Source organism: Ovis aries, chromosome 14, assembly GCF_016772045.2.
Source record: "Ovis aries strain OAR_USU_Benz2616 breed Rambouillet chromosome 14, ARS-UI_Ramb_v3.0, whole genome shotgun sequence".
Lineage (NCBI taxonomy): Eukaryota > Metazoa > Chordata > Mammalia > Artiodactyla > Bovidae > Ovis > Ovis aries.
In genome coordinates this window covers 50319239-50342449 of record NC_056067.1, presented here as the reverse complement: position 1 = coordinate 50342449, position 23211 = coordinate 50319239, and the positions used below count along the sequence as shown (strand labels likewise).

The 23211-nt window shown below is 45.7% G+C and overlaps 1 long non-coding RNA gene across 7 annotated transcripts; it reads left to right on the top strand.

Annotated features, from left to right (window-relative positions):
* Positions 1-963: 963 nt before the first annotated feature.
* LOC114117997 (uncharacterized) lies at positions 964-23079 on the top strand. 7 transcript variants are annotated; one of them, XR_009596344.1, is made up of 9 exons: positions 964-1093; positions 5084-9760; positions 13420-13914; positions 14023-14113; positions 14636-14720; positions 15153-15307; positions 15598-15731; positions 19151-19567; positions 22512-23079. It is a non-coding gene; the product is annotated as an uncharacterized LOC114117997 (long non-coding RNA). The 7 variants fall into 7 exon arrangements; XR_009596340.1 differs by adding an exon at positions 18479-18574 and having other exon boundaries at positions 5084-13914; XR_009596343.1 differs by adding an exon at positions 18479-18574 and having other exon boundaries at positions 5084-13914; positions 15153-15509.
* The last annotated feature ends 132 nt before the right edge of the window (positions 23080-23211 follow it).

Genomic DNA, 23211 nt, shown 5'->3' with positions numbered 1-23211 from the left:
GCTGGAACCTGGAAACCCGGCCCTCTTGTCCGACATTCTAGGTCCTACCCCAAGCCGTTCCCTCACTTCCCCAGGCTTGGAGTCCAGGAACCCTATTCTGGCCCCCATCCCCACTCCTCCTGTCCTTCATTTTTTGAATCGCCTGCGCCCTCAGCTCAAGACTCCTGTCTCCCCCGGGGTCCTGACATCCCCTGCTGCTGCTGCTGCTGCTGCTGCTGCTGCTGCTGCTGCTGCTGCTGCTGCTGCTGCTGAGTCGCTTCAGTCGTGTCCGACTCTGTGCAACCCCATGGACTGCAGCCCACCAGGCTCCGCCTTCCCTGGGATTCTCCAGGCAAGAACACTGGAGTGGGTTGCCATTTCCTTCTCCAATGAATGAAAGCGAAAAGTGAAAGTGAAGTCGCTCAGTCGTGTCTGACTCCTAGCGACCCCATGGACTGCAGCCCACCAGGCTCCTCCGCCCATGGGATTTTCTAGGCAAGAGCACTGGAGTGGGGTGCCATTGCTTTCTCCCCGACATCCCCTACTTCTGCTCAAACTCTGCTTTTCTAGCCCCAAAGGATTCCAATCTCTTTCTCCACCTGGTTTCCTGGACCCTTTCTCCACCGGCTCCTCTTCCCTGGGACTCCTGTGTGCCAGGGATTTGTGCCTGCCTGTCGCTAACTCCCTTCAGATGCAAAACACATAGAAACATACACACACACATACAAATAGATATAAACACACAAATACACAGACATATACACACATCCGTGTACACACACGTATATGGGCACATACCTACATACATACACACAGATAGACATATATGGATACATATTCACACACAAACACAAACAACCCACAGATGTCCCACACCAAGGCCTTGATTGATTGAGCTACTACGTAGAGCACTTCTCAGAAAACCCCGCCCCCTGGGCTTCCTCTGTGAAAGGGGCACCTCCCACATCATCCTCCGGAGGAAGTAAATTCAGGGTGTGTTCTGAAAGGAGAGCTCACAACTCAAGCTTTCTCCGAGTCTTCACATGTTTCGCTGATCATGGATAAGGTCTGGGAAGTCCGAGAGCGGGTGCTGGCTACATTTCTCACACAGAAGGTAACAAAATTTTCCCTGATGTCCTGGACTGGATGCTCTTATGCGGCAGGGTCACCCAATCTGCCCGAGAAGGCACCTGGCTGGCCAGGAAGTTGCCCACTCTATCTGGGGATCTGGGCAACAGAGGGGGTCTGCCAAATGAACCTTTAATGGGCATCTGCCCTGTGGGTGCCGACTTGGGAGTTTGGGGCGGGCTGATCCAGACCTGAGGGGAGGGCGAGGAACCATGGGGCCTTGAGAGGAGTCAGGGATGCGCGGGCCCGGGCAAGGGAGGGAACTGGGTGAGAACAGAGGGAAGGAGAAGCTCCAGGCCACCGAGGAGCCCTCAAAGGGTAAGGGCCGTTCTGGGAGGGGACATGTGGACGGTGTGGGCCCCAACAAGCGCTGTGCTTCCCCAGGGGGTCCTGGAGGCTGGCAGTTCCAACAGCGGGAGAGGTCACTGAGGCCTCCTTTTGCCTCGAGAACTGAAACTGCACAAGCAGCCCCGCCCCCGCTTTCCCTTCCCGCTTTCCCTTCCCTTCCTCGAGGGCAGTGACCCGCTCTTCATTCTCTGCCCCCTAAACTCTTCCCGCTTCCCGGCTTTCTAGGTCCTTCTGGGCTCCGCCTACCACAGTCTTCCTCATTCTTCCTCATCCTGTGCCCTCGCGTTCTAGATTCTTCTGCCCGCGCTCCCCGCCCCTCCCTTGGCTCTGGCTCCTCTCCAGCCTCCACTTGTGGCATCAGTTAGTTTCACTTCCTCACACATCTCAGCATCTTGGAAGCTCAGCGGAAGGACATTTGAAGCCCAGAGATGGACATTCCCTTTTTTCTTACAAATACTAGTTTGCGGTATTTTGTTAGATTCCTCATGTAAGTGACATCCTATAGTCTTTGCCACTGTTTTCTCCCACTTAATACATTATGTTTACTCTTTTATTTTAACTAACCAGAAGTATCTAAAACGCACCCACTGAGAAATGAGAAAGGGGCACAAATGAACTGATCTACAAAACAAATAAAATTATAGATGTAGAAAGGAATCTGATGGTTACCTGGGGTAAGGAGGGAGGGATAAATTGGAAGACTGAGGTTGACATGTACACAGTACTGTATATAAAATAGATGAGGAGTAACGGCCTTCTGTACAGCACAGGGAACTCTACTCAGTACCCTGTCATGACCGATATGGAAAAGCATCTAGAAAAGCGTGGATATATGTATAACTGACTCACTTAGCGGTATAACTGAAAGTAACACAACATTGTAAATCAACTATACCCCTAGAAAAAGATTTTTTTAAGGAAGGAAAAGAACAAAACTCTGAATGGAAAAGAAAATGAAAGTCAAAGCAATATACATGTACCAGGTACATACCAGTGTCTGGTATATATTATAATAATATGTATACTAAAAAAAATGTATATATATAATATATAATATGGGGCTTCCCAGGTGACACAGTAGTAAAGAATCCGTCTGCCAACACAGGAGATACAAGAGATTCAGGTTGAACCTCTGGGTCACGAAGATCCCCTGGAGTAGGAAATGACAACCCACTCCAGTATTCTTGCCTGGAAAATTCCATGGACAGAGGCTATATAGTCTATGGGGTCAGAGTCGGACATGACTGAGCACACACACACACATGTATATAATATACATGATGTGTATAATGTTCAGTTCAGTTCAGTCGCTCAGTCGTGTCTCACTCTTTGCGACCCCATGAATCCCAGCATGCCAGGCCTCCCTGTTCATCACCATCTCCTGGAGTTCACTCAGACCCACGTCCATCGAGTCCGTGATGCCAGCCAGCCATGCCATCCTCGGTCGACCCCTTCTCCTGCCCCCAGTCCCTCCCAGCATCAGAGTCCTTTCCAATGAGTCAACTCTTCACGTGAGGTGGCCAAAGTACTGGAGTTTCAGCATTAGCATCATTCCTTCCAAAGAAATCCCCGAGTTGACCTCCTTCAGAATGGGCTGGTTGGATCTCCTTGCAGTCCAAGGGACTCTCAAGAGTCTTCTCCAACACCACAGTTCAAAAGCATCAATTCTTTAGCGATCAGTCCAACTTCACATCCGACTCACAGTCCAACACTCCCATCCATACATGACCACAGGAAAAACCATAGCCTTGACTAGACGGACCTTAGTTGGCAAAGTGATGTCTCTGCTTTTGAATATACTATCTAGGTTGGTCATAACTTTTCTTCCAAGGAGTAAGCGTCTTTTAATTTCATGGCTGCAGTCACCATCTGCAGTGATTTTGGAGCCCCCAAAATAAAGTCTGACACTGTTTCTACTGTTGCCCCATCTATTTCCCGTGAAGTGATGGGACCGGATGCCCTGATCTTCGTTTTCTGAATGTTGAGCTTTAAGCCAACTTTTCGCTCTCCGCTTTCACTTTCATCAAGAGGCTTTTAGCTCCTCTTCACTTTCTGCCATAAGGGTGGTGTCATCTGCATATCTGAGGTTATTGATATTTCTCCCAGCAATCTTGATTCCAGCTTGTGTTTCTTCCAGTCCATGGTTTCTCATGATGTACTCTGCATAGAAGTTAAATAAGCAGGGTGACAATATACAGCCTTGATGGACTCCTTTTCCTATTTGGAAGCAGTCTGTTGTTCCATGTCCAGTTTGAACTGTTGCTTCCTGGCCTGCATACAGATTTCTCAAGAGGCAGGTTAGGTGGTCTGCTATTCCCATCTCTTTCAGAATTTTCCACAGTTTATTGTGATCCACACAGTCAAAGGCTTTGGTATAGTCAATAAAGCGGAAATAGGTGTTTTTCTGGAACTCTCTTGCTTTTTCCATGATCCAGCAGATGTTGGCAATTTGATCTCTGGTTCCTCTGCCTTTTCTAAAACCAGCTTGAACATCAGCGAGTTCACGGTTCACATATTGCTGAATCCTGGCTTGGAGAATTTTGAGCATTACTTTACTAGCATGTGGGATGAGTGCAATTGTGCGGTAGTTTGAACATTCTTTTGCACTTCCTTTCTTTGGAATTGGAATGGAAACTGACCTTTTCCAGTCCTGTGGCTACTGCTGAGTTTTCCAAATTTGCTGGCAGATTGAGTGCAGCACTTTCACAGCATCATCTTTCAGGATTTGAAACAGCTCAACTGCAATGCCATCACCTCCACTAGCTTTGTTCGTATTGATGCTTTCTAAGGCCCACTTGACTTCACATTCCAAGATGTCTGGCTCTAGATAAGTGATCACATCATCATGATTATCTGGGTCATGAAGATCTATTTTGTACAGTTCTTCCGTGTAGTCTTGCCTCCTCTTCTTAATATCTTCTGCTTCTGTTAGGTCCATACCATTTTTGTCCTTTATTGAGCCCATCTTTGCATGAAATGTTCCCTTGGTATCTCAGATTTTCTTGAAGAGATCTCTAGTCTTTCCCATTCTGTTGTTTTCCTCTATTTCTTTGCATTGATCGCTGAAGAAAGCTCTCATCTCTTCTTGCTATTCTTTGGAACTCTGCATTCAGATGCTTATATCTTTCCTTTTCTCCTTTGCTTTTCGCCTCTCTTCTTTTCACAGCTATTTGTAGATATATATCATATAATATATAATACATAATAGAATATATAATATATAGTAGATGTATATATTACATTTGTATGCATATGATATATTTTCCGTGGGTTAACATAGATAAATTAATGATATATGGAACGAAACAAGCCCTGAAACCCTTAAACTGTTGGGTTGCCCAGTTCAAGGGATGCTGATATTTGTACTAGACAAGACAGCAACCAGTTAAACGTGAATTGTTCATGAAACAATATCATATACATCTTTAAAAAGACGTTTGGTCACCAACTAGCAAAAGCTGTTATGGTTTAATTTCTTTCTATATATCTTTGGAATCTATGCTATCTTTGGGAAATCTTAGAAGACGATATTGTATATTATTGTTAAAGAAGCCTCATCATTGAGGGAAGTTAACAGTAGGGATTTGGATATCCTTATTAATTATAAATACTGACTCCTCCTGTCCAGCAGGAAGAAGCCAGAGAGGATTCACTTGTTTCGCTGATCATGGACAAGGTCTTGGAAGTCCCAGAGCGGGTGGGGGCTGAATTTCTCACACAGAAGGTAACAAAACTTATAGAAGCTATTTTAACAACATGTGGAATGGAGCAAGCCCTGAGACCCTTTTACTGGTTGATCCCATACCCAATCAGAGGGATACTAACATTTGTACTACACAAGATTGCTTCGGTGGCATGCAACTGGAAGATCGAGAAAATTTTTAAAAATAAGAGCGTATATATATTTGAAAAGATGTGTAATCAACCAACAGAAGTGATTGTGGCTTGATTTCTATTTATATATGCATTTGGGAGCTATAGTATCTTTGTGAACTATGTTTGGGGTTTTTGTGGGGGGAGGGAGGCTTTTCATTTCTTCTGCCTCTTTGAGAAACACAGGCTTTATTAGGTTACTGCTGGGCAGAGGTTACAAAAGGGCTTCTGGGCTTCCTCCCAGGCTGGAGTAGATACTCCCAGAGGAGTAGTGTGTTTCCTCTGCCCTCTCCCTCAAGGCTGAATGCAGATGGCCCCATGTAGCCGGAAGACCTCTCCCTGCAGGACTGGTTTTTCCCTGATGTCCTGGACTGGATGCTCTTACGCGGCAGGGTCACCCAGTCTGCCCGAGAAGGCACCTGGCTGGCCAGGAAGTTGCCCACTCTATCCGGGGATCTGGGCAACAGAGGGGGTCTGCCAAATGAACCTTTAATGGGCATCTGCCCTGTGGGTGCCGACTTGGGAGTTTGGGGCGGGCTGATCCAGACCTGAGGGGAGGGCGAGGAACCATGGGGCCTTGAGAGGAGTCAGGGATGCGCGGGCCCGGGCAAGGGAGGGAACTGGGTGAGAACAGAGGGAAGGAGAAGCTCCAGGCCACCGAGGAGCCCTCAAAGGGTAAGGGCCGTTCTGGGAGGGGACATGTGGACGGTGTGGGCCCCAACAAGCGCTGTGCTTCCCCAGGGGGTCCTGGAGGCTGGCAGTTCCAACAGCGGGAGAGGTCACTGAGGCCTCCTTTTGCCTCGAGAACTGAAACTGCACAAGCAGCCCCGCCCCCGCTTTCCCTTCCCGCTTTCCCTTCCCTTCCTCGAGGGCAGTGACCCGCTCTTCATTCTCTGCCCCTAAACTCTTCCCGCTTCCCGGCTTTCTAGGTCCTTCTGGGCTCCGCCTACCACAGTCTTCCTCATTCTTCCTCATCCTGTGCCCTCGCGTTCTAGATTCTTCTGCCCGCGCTCCCCGCCCCTCCCTTGGCTCTGGCTCCTCTCCAGCCTCCACTTGTGGCATCAGTTAGTTTCACTTCCTCACACATCTCAGCATCTTGGAAGCTCAGCGGAAGGACATTTGAAGCCCAGAGATGGACATTCCCTTTTTTCTTACAAATACTAGTTTGCGGTATTTTGTTAGATTCCTCATGTAAGTGACATCCTATAGTCTTTGCCACTGTTTTCTCCCACTTAATACATTATGTTTACTCTTTTATTTTAACTAACCAGAAGTATCTAAAACGCACCCACTGAGAAATGAGAAAGGGGCACAAATGAACTGATCTACAAAACAAATAAAATTATAGATGTAGAAAGGAATCTGATGGTTACCTGGGGTAAGGAGGGGAGGGATAAATTGGAAGACTGAGGTTGACATGTACACAGTACTGTATATAAAATAGATGAGGAGTAACGGCCTTCTGTACAGCACAGGGAACTCTACTCAGTACCCTGTCATGACCGATATGGAAAAAGCATCTAGAAAAGCGTGGATATATGTATAACTGACTCACTTAGCGGTATAACTGAAAGTAACACAACATTGTAAATCAACTATACCCCTAGAAAAAGATTTTTTTAAGGAAGGAAAAGAACAAAACTCTGAATGGAAAAGAAAATGAAAGTCAAAGCAATATACATGTACCAGGTACATACCAGTGTCTGGTATATATTATAATAATATGTATACTAAAAAAAAATGTATATATATAATATATAATATGGGGCTTCCCAGGTGACACAGTAGTAAAGAATCCGTCTGCCAACACAGGAGATACAAGAGATTCAGGTTGAACCTCTGGGTCACGAAGATCCCCTGGAGTAGGAAATGACAACCCACTCCAGTATTCTTGCCTGGAAAATTCCATGGACAGAGGCTATATAGTCTATGGGGTCAGAGTCGGACATGACTGAGCACACACACACACATGTATATAATATACATGATGTGTATAATGTTCAGTTCAGTTCAGTCGCTCAGTCGTGTCTCACTCTTTGCGACCCCATGAATCCCAGCATGCCAGGCCTCCCTGTTCATCACCATCTCCTGGAGTTCACTCAGACCCACGTCCATCGAGTCCGTGATGCCAGCCAGCCATGCCATCCTCGGTCGACCCCTTCTCCTGCCCCCAGTCCCTCCCAGCATCAGAGTCCTTTCCAATGAGTCAACTCTTCACGTGAGGTGGCCAAAGTACTGGAGTTTCAGCATTAGCATCATTCCTTCCAAAGAAATCCCCGAGTTGACCTCCTTCAGAATGGGCTGGTTGGATCTCCTTGCAGTCCAAGGGACTCTCAAGAGTCTTCTCCAACACCACAGTTCAAAAGCATCAATTCTTTAGCGATCAGTCCAACTTCACATCCGACTCACAGTCCAACACTCCCATCCATACATGACCACAGGAAAAACCATAGCCTTGACTAGACGGACCTTAGTTGGCAAAGTGATGTCTCTGCTTTTGAATATACTATCTAGGTTGGTCATAACTTTTCTTCCAAGGAGTAAGCGTCTTTTAATTTCATGGCTGCAGTCACCATCTGCAGTGATTTTGGAGCCCCCCAAAATAAAGTCTGACACTGTCTCTACTGTTGCCCCATATATTTCCCGTGAAGTGATGGGACCGGATGCCCTGATCTTCGTTTTCTGAATGTTGAGCTTTAAGCCAACTTTTCGCTCTCCGCTTTCACTTTCATCAAGAGGCTTTTAGCTCCTCTTCACTTTCTGCCATAAGGGTGGTGTCATCTGCATATCTGAGGTTATTGATATTTCTCCCAGCAATCTTGATTCCAGCTTGTGTTTCTTCCAGTCCATGGTTTCTCATGATGTACTCTGCATAGAAGTTAAATAAGCAGGGTGACAATATACAGCCTTGATGGACTCCTTTTCCTATTTGGAAGCAGTCTGTTGTTCCATGTCCAGTTTGAACTGTTGCTTCCTGGCCTGCATACAGATTTCTCAAGAGGCAGGTTAGGTGGTCTGCTATTCCCATCTCTTTCAGAATTTTCCACAGTTTATTGTGATCCACACAGTCAAAGGCTTTGGTATAGTCAATAAAGCGGAAATAGGTGTTTTTCTGGAACTCTCTTGCTTTTTCCATGATCCAGCAGATGTTGGCAATTTGATCTCTGGTTCCTCTGCCTTTTCTAAAACCAGCTTGAACATCAGCGAGTTCACGGTTCACATATTGCTGAATCCTGGCTTGGAGAATTTTGAGCATTACTTTACTAGCATGTGGGATGAGTGCAATTGTGCGGTAGTTTGAACATTCTTTTGCACTTCCTTTCTTTGGAATTGGAATGGAAACTGACCTTTTCCAGTCCTGTGGCTACTGCTGAGTTTTCCAAATTTGCTGGCAGATTGAGTGCAGCACTTTCACAGCATCATCTTTCAGGATTTGAAACAGCTCAACTGCAATGCCATCACCTCCACTAGCTTTGTTCGTATTGATGCTTTCTAAGGCCCACTTGACTTCACATTCCAAGATGTCTGGCTCTAGATAAGTGATCACATCATCATGATTATCTGGGTCATGAAGATCTATTTTGTACAGTTCTTCCGTGTAGTCTTGCCTCCTCTTCTTAATATCTTCTGCTTCTGTTAGGTCCATACCATTTTTGTCCTTTATTGAGCCCATCTTTGCATGAAATGTTCCCTTGGTATCTCAGATTTTCTTGAAGAGATCTCTAGTCTTTCCCATTCTGTTGTTTTCCTCTATTTCTTTGCATTGATCGCTGAAGAAAGCTCTCATCTCTTCTTGCTATTCTTTGGAACTCTGCATTCAGATGCTTATATCTTTCCTTTTCTCCTTTGCTTTTCGCCTCTCTTCTTTTCACAGCTATTTGTAGATATATATCATATAATATATAATACATAATAGAATATATAATATATAGTAGATGTATATATTACATTTGTATGCATATGATATATTTTCCGTGGGTTAACATAGATAAATTAATGATATATGGAACGAAACAAGCCCTGAAACCCTTAAACTGTTGGGTTGCCCAGTTCAAGGGATGCTGATATTTGTACTAGACAAGACAGCAACCAGTTAAACGTGAATTGTTCATGAAACAATATCATATACATCTTTAAAAAGACGTTTGGTCACCAACTAGCAAAAGCTGTTATGGTTTAATTTCTTTCTATATATCTTTGGAATCTATGCTATCTTTGGGAAATCTTAGAAGACGATATTGTATATTATTGTTAAAGAAGCCTCATCATTGAGGGAAGTTAACAGTAGGGATTTGGATATCCTTATTAATTATAAATACTGACTCCTCCTGTCCAGCAGGAAGAAGCCAGAGAGGATTCACTTGTTTCGCTGATCATGGACAAGGTCTTGGAAGTCCCAGAGCGGGTGGGGGCTGAATTTCTCACACAGAAGGTAACAAAACTTATAGAAGCTATTTTAACAACATGTGGAATGGAGCAAGCCCTGAGACCCTTTTACTGGTTGATCCCATACCCAATCAGAGGGATACTAACATTTGTACTACACAAGATTGCTTCGGTGGCATGCAACTGGAAGATCGAGAAAATTTTTAAAAATAAGAGCGTATATATATTTGAAAAGATGTGTAATCAACCAACAGAAGTGATTGTGGCTTGATTTCTATTTATATATGCATTTGGGAGCTATAGTATCTTTGTGAACTATGTTTGGGGTTTTTGTGGGGGAGGGAGGCTTTTCATTTCTTCTGCCTCTTTGAGAAACACAGGCTTTATTAGGTTACTGCTGGGCAGAGGTTACAAAGGGCTTCTGGGCTTCCTCCCAGGCTGGAGTAGATACTCCCAGAGGAGTAGTGTGTTTCCTCTGCCCTCTCCCTCAAGGCTGAATGCAGATGGCCCCATGTAGCCGGAAGACCTCTCCCTGCAGGACTGGTTTTTCCCTGATGTCCTGGACTGGATGCTCTTACGCGGCAGGGTCACCCAGTCTGCCCGAGAAGGCACCTGGCTGGCCAGGAAGTTGCCCACTCTATCCGGGGATCTGGGCAACAGAGGGGGTCTGCCAAATGAACCTTTAATGGGCATCTGCCCTGTGGGTGCCGACTTGGGAGTTTGGGGCGGGCTGATCCAGACCTGAGGGGAGGGCGAGGAACCATGGGGCCTTGAGAGGAGTCAGGGATGCGCGGGCCCGGGCAAGGGAGGGAACTGGGTGAGAACAGAGGGAAGGAGAAGCTCCAGGAGCCCTCAAAGGGTAAGGGCCGTTCTGGGAGGGGACGTGTGGACGGGGTGGGCCCCAACAAGCTCTGTGCTTCCCGAGGGGGCCTGGAGGCTGGCAGTTCCAACAGCGGGAGAGGTCACTGAGGCCTCCTTTTGCCTCAAGAACTGAAGCTGCACAAGCAGCCCCGCCCCCGCTTTCCCTTGCCGCTCTCCCTTCCCTTCCTCGAGGGCAGTGACCCGCTCTTCATTCTCTGCCCCCTAAACTCGTCCCGCTTCCCGGCTTTCTAGGTCCTTCTGGGCTCCGCCTACCACAGTCTTCCTCATTCTTCCTCATCCTGTGCCCTCGCGTTCTAGATTCTTCTGCCCGCGCTCCCCGCCCCTCCCTTGGCTCTGGCTCCTCTCCAGCCTCCACTTGTGGCATCAGTTAGTTTCACTTCCTCACACATCTCAGCATCTTGGAAGCTCAGCGGAAGGACATTTTAAGTCCAGAGATGGACATTCCCTTTTTTCTTACATATACTAGTTTGTGGTATTTTGTTAGATTCCTCATGTAAGTGATATCGTATAGTATTTGCAACTGTTTTCTCCCACTTAATAGATTCTGTTTACTCTTTTATTTTATCTAACCAGAAGTATCTAAAACGCACCAACTGAGAAATGAGAAAGGGGCACAAATGAACTGATCCACAAAACAAATAAAATTATAGATGTAGAAAGGAATCTGATGGTTACCTGGGGTAAGGAGGGGAGGGATAAATTGGAAGACTGAGGTTGACATGTACACAGTACTGTATATAAAATAGGTGAGGAGTAACGGCCTTCTGTACAGCACAGGGAACTCTACTCAGTACCCTGTCATGACCGATATGGAAAAAGCATCTAGCAGCGTGGATATATGTATAACTGGCTCACTTAGCGGTATAACTGAAACTAACACAACCTTGTAAATGTTAGGTAAAAGACCAGGACACCAGAAAAGTGTCTAACAGGCTCTGTAATGGCGAAGCGCTCCCGGGCAGGGTTCTCAGACCCGAGCGAGGCAGGTCGAGGAAGTCTGCGCCCGGACTGTGTTAGGGGTGGCTTTTATCCGTTCGTTGCGAGGGATTGTCAGGCTAGAAGGACAGGGATTTGGATAGGTCGCGAGGCCGAGGCATCACAGGCTGACAGGTCCTTCTACGTGGCTGGGGTGGGGCGGCTTTAGCTGGCGAAGTGTGCTGTCTTCGGTCCCCGGGATCTGCGAGGCTCCTTCCGATAGGGACCTCCCCCGCCGGCAGGAGGGGGAGGAGGGGCGGCCCATCATGGCCCCCGGGGTCCGGCCTTACAGTAAATCAACTATACCCCCAGAAAAAAAATTTTTTTAAGGAAGGAAAAGAACAAAACTCTTAATGGAAACGAAAATGAAAGTCAGAGCAATATACCTGTACCAGGTACATACCAGTGTCTGGTATATATTGTAATAATATGTATACTATTATACACCTTGGGAGCTTCCCCGGTAACACAGTAGTAAAGAATCCGCCTGCCAACACAGGAGATGCAAGAGATGCAGGTTGAATCTCTGGGTCACGAAGATCCCCTGGAGTAGGAAACGACAACCCACTCCAGTATTCTTCCCTGGAAAATTCCATGGAACTAATGGGCTATATAGTCTATGGGGTCACAGTCGGACGTGACTGAGCGCACACACACAGACGTATATAACATAATGATAGATATCATGTTATGTAATATATAATATAATACATAGTAAATGTATGTCATATTATGTAACATACATAATATAACATATAGTAGATACATGTATTACGTTTGTATGCAAAATATATATTTTCCGTGGGTTTCTCATAGATAAATTAATGATATATGAAACAAAACAAGCCCTGAAACCCTTGAACTGTTGAGTTGCCAGTCCAAGGGATGCTGATATTTGTACTACACAAGACAGCAACCAGTTAAACATGAATTGTTCATAAAACAATATCATATACATCTTTACAAAGATGTTTACTCGCCAACTAGCAGAAGCCGTTATGATTTAATTTCTTTTTATGTATCTGTTCGGAATCTATGCTATCTTTGCGAAATCTTAGAAGACGACATCGTATATTATTGCTAAAGAAGCCGCATCATTGAGGGAAGTTAACAGTAGAGATTTGGATATCCTTATAATTATAAATACCGACTCCTCTGTCTAAGAGAGAGGACTGATTTAAAACTGGGCAGACATCACTAACATGATAACAGGTTTCAGGGACACAGATTACCAGCTTGGCTTCCTGTGGTGGCCGCTAAACTGTGATTTCCTTCAACACTGGCAAACATTTGGAAATCGAACTTTTGCTGTTCTAAGCAAGACACCAACTGTGCCTTCCTGGCAATGCATAGACTTGACCCTGGACATAAAGGATTACCAAAGTGTCTTGTGGTCTTCTGCCTGGTTCTCTGCTGACCGAGACTCCAACGGGGCACAGAGCAGAGGAAGGGCCAGACGGTGACCGGGCAGGACCCTCGGACCCAGCCGAGTCTTCCACCTGCCTTTGGTCTGTAGAAAACCTTTCATCAAAGAATAAACTTGGGGACTTCCTTGGGGGTCCAGTAGGTGAAGACTCTGAACTTCCCCTGCAGGGAATGCAGGTTTGATCTGTGGCTGGGGAACAAGAATCCTACTTGCCATGCGACGCGGCCAGAAAATAAAAAGTAAAAAGAATTTTTAAAGAGTAAATTGAATCAGAGAAGTGAGAAAATGCGGAAAGAAAAGGGAAACAGTCAAACAAGCCAAGATAATAATACTTCAGCCATTAGACAAAGTCAAGGACCTTTATTTAGTTCTTCCTCAAGGCCTATAGATATTGTTCTCTGCCTTGTATGTGAACTTTTTAGCAGATACTGAAACCCCTACCAGGTGGAGGAAGTTAACTGTATGTTGCCCACAAGCAAGTCAACCCCAGACCACTTGGATCCAGAAGGTTGATGACGCTGCCTCTTCATTACCTCACCACTGACCACGGCTTGGTAAACACTGTGAGACACCTCACTACCACCACCAGGCCGGGACACACGGTCTTAAGGTATTGCCTGCTGTGGCCCTCTTTGCCTCGCCAAACAGTAAAGCTAATTTGTTTCTACTTCACCCAACTCTTCCTTAAAGGTTTCATCCCGCACCACTGTACAGAGGCCGGATTTTGGCAACAAATTGGGCGTTCAGTGTGCGGTTGACTTAGGGGCAGCCCCACGGGGGTCCCCTGGCTTGATCCGACTCTCCAAGGTCATTCCTCCAAGCCAGGCTCTTTTGAGAAGGCAGAGGGTTGGAAGATTCCTACAGAGGCCAGGTTGCCTGGGACCCTTGTCAAGAAGGCTGAGCTCCAGTCATACGAGGTACTGCATCCAGGCAGTGGGGGCTCTGAGTCAGAAGTGGAGGGCGAAGGAGGACCACCCTAGAAGCTGGGGAGGCCACCTTCGCCTTAAAGAAGTTTCTTTCTCCAGCCTATGCCAGCCTGAATTTTTCTGCTCCAAAGAATTATTTGGAGGAAGGAGAAAGCATCGGGGACGTGGAGACACCTTGGCCAGCATCTGGGTAAGTCCCCAGGTGAATATTCTGAGGCTCCTTTGAAACAGGAGGGGAAAGGGCAGGGCACAACCTTTGACATATCCCGAGGGCACAACAGAAACTAATTACAATCAAATGGGTTCAAGATGGCCGACAAGTCAACTTGACGAGACCTTGATCCTTGGTATAAACTCACTGTAACACATCAGCAAGCTAAATGGCACGTCCAAGGTGCCAGGACAGTTCCGAGGTCAAACATCAAAGACCAAAAAGTGGGCCGTGGCCCAGCTCCTGGAATTCCCCTCCCCTTCCTCAAAACTCTTGGGATAATCCTCCCACTTATGAGTCTGTGAAATTAGCCAGCCCATGAAAACTAAGCATACCACGCTTCCAGGCCGTGGCACTCGCCCTCTGTAATGGCTCACACTCTGTCTGTGGGGAGTGTTTCTCTATGAATAAATCCACGTCTTACCCATCACTTTGTCTCTCACTGGATTCTTTCTGTGATGAGACATCAAGAACCTGAGCTTTCTTATGTCTTGAAACCAGGTCTGTGATCTCAGCTGGAAGACCATGGGTTTTGGCTGGGTTCGAGGTTCGAGTTCCAGCACATGGGTTCAAGTCCCAACCTGCGGTAAGCAGCTTCACCTTCCACATGCTCATCTGAGGAACTTTCGATTCCATCTGGGGAACATTCAGCTTCCATCTGGGTATTTCAATTTGGAAATTCCACCTGTAAGATACCACTTGGATAAAAATCACAGGCTGAGCAGGAATTGGAAGCAGCCACTCTGAGCTTTATGCTTTCTGTTTTTCTCCCCCTGCTATAGGCTTTCATTAGCTGGTGAGGTCTGGTTGCATTTGGTTTACTCATTTCTGATCAAAATTGGAAAGTGCTTCTTTGATTCCATCAGACAGCCTCATAAGAACAGAAACATTCTAATATTCTTAGGAGAAACTTGAAGTTAAGCTTTGTCATGTCCTTGAAGTGTTAGGGAAAACAAACTGAAACTGCCTACCCTGGCCAGGCACCATAGTAACTCTTTGCCTATGTACTTCAAAACAGGAAGTCCTGGTCAGAAATGTGGAACTAACAAGCTACTATGAACTGGACGAATTCAGGAAAGTCCAGAAGGAGAGACACCGGTTCATATGTCCTACCAGCCTCCCAGAATCCTCCTCACTGGAATCCATCTTGGCTGAGCGATGTTTGCACCACCAGTAAGGACCCTAAGTCAGAATGATTGGCCAGAGACAACCCAGAAACTTATCCTATTACCATAAAACTCGAGAACTCGAGCCACGTGGCAGAACAGTTCTCCTGGGCTCCGTTTCCCGGCTTCTCTGCCCCTGGGCGCCCCTTCCCAAGAAGGACTCTTGCTTTCTCAGCATGTGCATCTCCTCACACAATTCATTTCTGAAGGTTAGACATGAGCCCACTCTCTGGCCCTGGGAGGGGTCCCTTTCCTGCATCAAATGTCAACTCTTGTGGGACCTCTTCTTCACTACAGCTGACATCCTAACCACTTGGGGCTACTCGGTGACCAGCTCGCCCACCAGTGAACCAGAGCCAGTGGCTATAACTGGAACCTTTTGTCCCTGATCTCCTCCTGATGCAGACAACTGGCCAGAGTGCCCTGACCAGGTAAGGAAAAAGAAAATGACTTCTTTCCCCTCCCTCTTTCTTTCCCCTTCCCTCTTTCTTTCCTCTTTTCAACCTCTCCTATCCTACCCTTTTCTCCTGTCCTGGTCCTGGATGCAGGAGTCGGTTTGAAGGGCCTCACTTGATCTGAATGTGGGAGCCTGGTCACCTCCGGTGGGCAGAGAACTTGCCCCGTCCTCCCTTCCTAGAAGCCGAGGGAAAAGTCCTGTAACCCCTGGGCATTTGCAGGTGTCAAGAAACATCTGTAAGGCCACCCCTTTTGTCTCCCCTTCTTCCCTTCTTTCAACCTGGCCTCCTTCCCTCCCTTGGAACTCTTTGAAGGCCTGAGATATTTCCATTTCCTCTGTTAGCACTAAGATCTGAAGTTCTGTGTCTCAGTAGGAGGTTTTTGGAGGGACTTCAGCCTTGTGTTTAAGGGAGGGTCTGATTAGGACGGCTGGGCCTGTGTGTGTTTTATACTCTGTGGTTTGTGATGGCCATCCTGCCTTGTGACCTGGGATAACATTGTGTGGTCACTGTATTGTTTAGATTCCAGAGAAACTTGATTTAGGCAAAACTCTTAAAAAACTCATTCCGAAACTGGTTCTTTTTGCATATACAGTTAGTAAAAGCAAGCTTAATCAAACATCTTTTGAGAATTCTGACTCGGAGGGAACAAGTCCTACTTAGAGAACTTGATTTTCCCTCCCTGTGCCTTGAGACTAGGGCTCTCAGAAACACTTACTTAGACCAGACCATCTGATTCCTGAGACAGAGAAAAATAGGAAGAAGCCTTTAAAATTTTTACCTATTCCAACAGGTATTTATAAACTAGTGAATTTTATGATACCTGATTTTCATGACTGAGTTTAGAAAATGAAGCTAGATCTCCCATTCTGTCTGTCTGGATATATGTATGTCTCAGTATGTGTCTTTTCCTTTGGATAATATTGCAGAGGTTAATTCATAAATGAGCTAAATTTAATTGGCTTAAAGAAAAGTAAGTGCTTACTAATCAAACAATTCTAAATACAAAAGAAATTGAAATGGAGTAAAGACAATCTCTTTAACAAGTGGTGCTGGGAAAACTGGTCAACCACTTGTAAAAGAATGAAACTAGATCACTTCCTAACACTGCACACAAAAATAAACTCAAAATGGATTAAAGATCTATATGTAAGATCAGAAACTATAAAACTCCTAGAGGAGAACATAGGCAAAACACTCTCAGACATAAATCACAGCAGGATCCTCTATGATCCACCTCCCAGAATTCTGGAAATAAAAGCAAAAATAAACAAATGGGATCTAATTAAAATTAAAAGCTTCTGCACAACAAAGGAAAATATAAGCAAGGTGAAAAGACAGCCTTCGGAATGGGAGAAAATAATAGCAAATGAAGCAACTGACAAACAACTAATCTCAAAAATATACAAGCAACTTATGCAGCTCAATTCCAGAAAAATAAACGACCCAATCAAAAAATGGGCCAAAGAACTAAATAGACATTTCTCCAAAGAAGACATACGGATGGCTAACAAACATGAAAAGATGCTCAACATCACTCATTATTAGAGAAATGCAAATCAAAACCACAATGAGGTACCACTTCACACCAGTCAGAATGGCTGCGATCCAAAAATCTGCAAGCAATAAATGCTGGAGAGGGTGTGGAGAAAGGGAACCCTCCTACACTGTTGGTGGGAATGCAAACTAGTACAGCCACTATGGAGAACAGTGTGGAGATTCCTTAAAAAATTGCAAATAGAACTACCTTATGACCCAGCAATCCCACTTCTGGGCATACACACCGAGGAAACCAGAATTGAAAGAGACACATGTACCCCAATGTTCATCACAGCACTGTTTATAATAGCCAGGACATAGAAACAACCTAGATGTCCATCAGCAGATGAATGGATAAGAAAGCTGTGGTACATATACACAATGGAGTATTACTCAGCTGTTAAAAAGAATTCATTTGAATCAGTTCTGATGAGATGGATGAAACTGGAGCCAATTATACAGAGTGAAGTAAGCCAGAAAGAAAAACACCAATACAGTATACTAACACATATATATGGAATTTAGGAAGATGGCAATGACGACCCTGTATGCAAGACAGGGAAAGAGACACAGATGTGTATAACGGACTTTTTGGACTCAGAGGGAGAGGGAGAGGGTGGGATGATTTGGGAGAATGACATTCTAACATGTATACTATCATGTAAGAATTGAATCGCCAGTCTATGTCTGACGCAGGATGCAGCATGCTTGGGGCTGGTGCATGGGGATGACCCAGAGAGATGTTATGGGGAGGGAGGTGGGAGGGGGGTTCATGTATGGGAATGCATGTAAGAATTAAAGATTGTAAAATTTAAAAAATAAAAAACTAAAAAAAAAGAGAGAAATTGAAGTGAAAGTCGCTCAGACGTGTTCGACTCTTGGTGACCCCATGGACCATAGAGTCCGTGGGATTCTCCAGACCAGAATACTGGAGTGGGTAGCCGGTCCTTCTCCAGGGCATCTTCCCAACCCAGGGATCGAAGCCAGGCCTCCCACACTGCAGGCAGATTCTTTACCAGCTGAGCCACTAGGAAATTAAGCTAAATGAATTTCAAGTTCATGTGAACTAGGAAATATTTTGTATTAAACTAATACATGGTATTAATGTTTATTAGTTGATCTAATTAGTATAGACATGTCTTCAGAGTCATCAATGTGACGTGTAATATTTCTGTTCTGCTTAGGGCTTCCCTGTGGCTCAGACGGTAAAGCATCTGCCCACAATGTGGGAGACCTGGGTTCAATTCCTGAGTCAGGAGGAGCCCCTGGAGAAGGAAATGGTAATCCACCCCAGCACTCTTGCCTGGAAAATCCCATAGACGGAGGAGCCTGATAGGCTACAGTCCACGGGGTCGCAAAGAGTCGGACACGACTGAGCGACTTCACTTCACTAGGTTTACGAGAGATCAAATAAGATCTTATTCTATCTGTTACAAAATTTTCAGCAAGAAAAGTAACTCAGTGTGGAAAAAACTTTTTAAGGAAAGTAAGCTCTGTGTTTTCTGTAAGAGAAGGTGTGAGAAATGAAGTAGTACTGAAAAGAGTTAGGCATGATCAGGCTTTTCTAAGATTGAAATGAATTGAGTGGGCAGATGGATTTTGTTAGAAATGGGCTAGAACAAGACTGGATTTGTTCTATCCTTCCAAAGTAGTCTTGAAATGCTGCTTTTGACAACAGACTGTGTGTTTCTTTGCCTTTAAATGATTTGCATTTGCTTTTGAGATCTCTTGTTACTTTGGTTGAGGAATCAATATTGTCTCACAGTGACAGAAGATCTTATTTGACCAAGTATTTCCAAACATTTTGACAAGTTCTCCAAATATCAAGTTTTAATTAAAGTTCTTTTGATTTCCAGCTAACCTTGAGATACTTGAGAGCTTCCCCGAGGTATCTTAAAGAAAAATATTTAGGAGTCAGCCCTGAATATTCGCTGGAAGGATTGGTTGCTGAAGCTGAAGCTCCAGTACTTTGACCACCTGATTCCAAGAGCCGACTCATTGGAAAAGACTCTGATGCTGGGAAACATTGAAGGCGAAAGGAGAAAGGGGCAGCAGAGGATGACATGGTTCGAGAGCATCACTGACTCAATGGACGTGAATTTGAACAGACTCTGGGAGAAAGTGGAAGACAGAGGAGCCTGGTGTGCTACAGTCCATGGACATGAATTTGAGCAGACTCTGGGAGAAAGTGGAAGACAGAGGAGCCTGGTGTGCTACAGTCCATGGGGTTGCAGAGTCAGACACAACTTAGTGACTGAAAAACAACAAATTTGGTATGTTAAGTTAAATGTAATCATTTGTAATTCTGGTTACTGTAACCAAGTTTTTTTTTATTGATTACACTGTAATCAGATGTTTTACCATTCCTCTGAAGTATCTATAGATACTTTTGTACCCTGGTGCTATCAAGGGTATTTTGCACCCTTAATGCTTCCTCATCAAGGAGATTCATAGAAAGACTGTGGAAGCAGTTACAGTAGTTGCACAGGCTGGATGGTGACTGGGCAGGGATTCTGGCCCATGCAGATAAAAGCAAGGAGCTGTCCTGCCCCTGGGGCCCCTAGATCAGGAATCCAGAGATTTTCACTCCCTGACAGGCAGGGTCGATGTCCCTACTCAGCCTTGAAGCAGTCATAGAAGATGGACCATCGCCCCTCTGCTTCACAAAAGAGTATGGGAATAACATCTCTGAGGGAGGAATGAAATAGGACGAAAGGGAGCGGAACACAACCTTTAAAAGAATGACGTAGCCATAGGATATGATGAACCCTGGTTAGAACTGTGGGGCCCAGGTCAAGAACTAGGAGATCCCGGCTGAGGGCCTGTCCAAACAGGTGGGGGCTCTTTCTGAACCCCTGAGGTAATACTGTCCAAGTCATCTGTTGGTGTTTTTCTCTTGGGACCTCCCAGTCAAAGGCAAAAAGATATTGGGATTCTTTAGCCAGTGGTATGCAAAAAGATGCATCTTTGAGATCCAAGACTGTAAACCACTTGGCACTGGGTGGGATTTCTCCCAAGATTACATAGGGATTGGGTACTGTGGGATGGAGGGGGACTACAGCTTCATTTGTGATCTGGAGATCTTGAACCATTCCCCAGGCTCCATCCTTTTTCTTTACTGAGAGGATTGGGGTGTTACATGGCCAACTGTTGGGGACCAATAGCCCACAAGCAAGGAATTTATTTATTAAAGGCTGTTGTCCCTCCCGAGCCTCTCTTTTGAAGGGATATTGTTTCTTGTTAGGAAACTGAGTGGGATCTCAGAGGACAGTGATGACCGGTTCAGCTTGGTGGGCTCGTCCAGGAGCCCCCTGTTCCCACACCTGGGGGTTAATTTTGTCTTCCCATAGTTTTTGGTCCCTCTCAATTGGAGGTGTAATGGGTTCTTCAGTAGTAACCAGGAGCTGTAGGGCTCTGAAAAGCTTCCCATCACAAGGGTGGTCCCCAGTTTAGTGAGTATGTCTCTTCCCATTAAGGGAGTAGGACACTCAGGGACCACCAGAAACTGGTGGGAAAATATTGTCCATCCCAGCAACAAAGGAGTGCTCGGGTGAATCTTTTAGTAGTTGCTTTTCCTGTAGCACCCCAAATGGTACAGGTTTGGGAGGAGAAGGGTCCAGAGTAGGAGATCAAGACAGAGTAGGTAGCCCCTGTGTCAACCAAGAAATTCTCGGACCTACCTGCCACATCCAGTTGCACCCTGGGCTCCAGCCTCCGTGATGGTTATCTGTTACAGGCGGGCTGGCTGGAGCGGGCTGCTTCAGTCCTCTTGAACTATCATGAGGGTAGGCTTGGCGCTTGACCTTGAGGCTCTTGGGTCCTGAGGGCAGAGTGCCACCCAGTGTCCCAGTTGATGGCATTTGTGGCAGCCGTTTTAGGAGACTTGTCACGGTTTGGACACTCTTTGGCCCAGTGAAAGGCTAAAAGAGGCCCTCCAAAAGTTTACTAGAAAGGTCCTTCAGAAAAACAGGCCTCCAAACAACTATGAAACAAGTGGTCTCCTCTTGTCCCACTTGCCAATGAAACAACCCCCAAGGAGCTCAAAGACCCCAGCTGGCCCAGCCTGTCCAAGGACGTGGGGCCTACCCAGGAGACTGGCAGATGGACTTCACCCTGATGCCACTATATAATAGTATAATAGTATATAATAAATACCTATTAGTCATGAGAGATACATTCACAGGATGGACTGAAGGCTTTCCCACCCGGACTGAGAAGGCTGAGGAGGCAGGAAAAAAAGAACTGTTCCATGAAATCATTCCAAGATTTGGTCTGCCCAGGTCATTACAAAGTGACAATGGGACATCATTTACTTCTAAGGCCACCCAAGGGGTCTCTAAAGCATTGGGCATTACTGATTATGTCCATGTGCCTGGAGGCCTCAATCTTCAGGAAAAGTAGAAAGAGCCAATCAATTCTTAAAATCAGAGATAAAAGAGATAACCCAGGAGACCTCCCTGGGATGGAAGGAGGCTTTACCAATAGGTCTCCTCTGCACCTGTATTGCCCCTAAGAACAGGTTAGTCTTAGTCCTTATGAGATGCTATATGGGAGACCTTTTGTTTCTGTCCATAACCTCCTTCTAGATCCAGAGGTTCACACCGTCCAGTCTTATACCATGGCCATTGGGCAATTCCAACAGGATATGCGATGTGGGGTATGAACCAGGACCCAAAAGATTCTAAGGAGTCACCACTATATGCTCCAGGGACCCAGGTCCTAATCAAAGCCTGGAAAGATGGGTCCCCAAAAGCTCAACTCCAGCCCACATGGAAGGGCCCCTACCCTGTAATACTTTCTACCCCTGCAGCAGTCAAGCTGCCAGGACATGACTCCTGGACTCACTATTCACAAGTCAAGCCATGGGAGAAAACAGAAGAAGACACTCAATACACCTGTGAGCCCCTGGGAGATCTCAGATACCTATTCAGGACTACAAATGAGTGCCATTCCTATGAACACACCCAAAATCTGGTTTCTGAGGATAAGATTTCTTAGGATAGCTCTAAAGAGCCAACACAGCTTGGTAGAGACTGTACTCCAAAACAGACAGGAGATAGATCTTCTGATCTCTGAACAAGCAGGGACTTGAGCCATCCTGGCGATGTGAATTTGAAATTGGCTAATGCCCCTACTAGTCCTTGTCATGCTATATTGATGACGCTTATGATTATTCCATGTACTGTCAATTATCTAACCTGTTTTGTCTCTTCCCAGGTCAACAAGCTGCAACATGCAGTGCCAGTTCAACAAAGATATAAAACTACAGCCGACCACGGAAAATACCACTCACCCTTAGATGGACACCGCTATAAGGACTCTGAGGCTTGAGACTAGCAAGAGGGGGAGGCCCAATACCCCTCGCCGTCCCAGTTCAGCAGGAAGTAGCCAGAAAGACCTCGACGCCCCTAATCCCAAAAGAATTGGGCCTTCCATCTCTTGAGGGGGTAATGTTAGGTAGTTAGAATAGGGAAAAGGAGTCCGGAATGGCGGTGGCTACAAGATAAGGAACAGAAAAGCCCGCGAAAATAGAACACAAGAAGGTCTGAGGACTGGAGTGAGGACCTCAGGTAAAACAAACAACACTCCTGACTGGCCCAATTTACATAGGACAGGCCCAGGAAAAAACATACAAAAAGAGGAGCCAAAGCTAGCTCGCTCTCTCTCTCTCTCTCACCCGCGTGCCGGGGCGCTCATCGCTTCGTGTCTTTGGATAAACGTGCCCTCACGCCTCGAAGATGGATTTTCCTGCTATCTTCTAAATAAAATAGAGCTGTAACACTGATTTGTCTAAGAGCTATAACACGGTCCGTTCAAGGTCTGAGAGCTATAACACGGTCTGTCCAAGACCCGATAGCTGTGACACGCCCAGGGGGCTTTCATGTCCGTCACTCCAAATCTTTGTTGTGACGAGGCA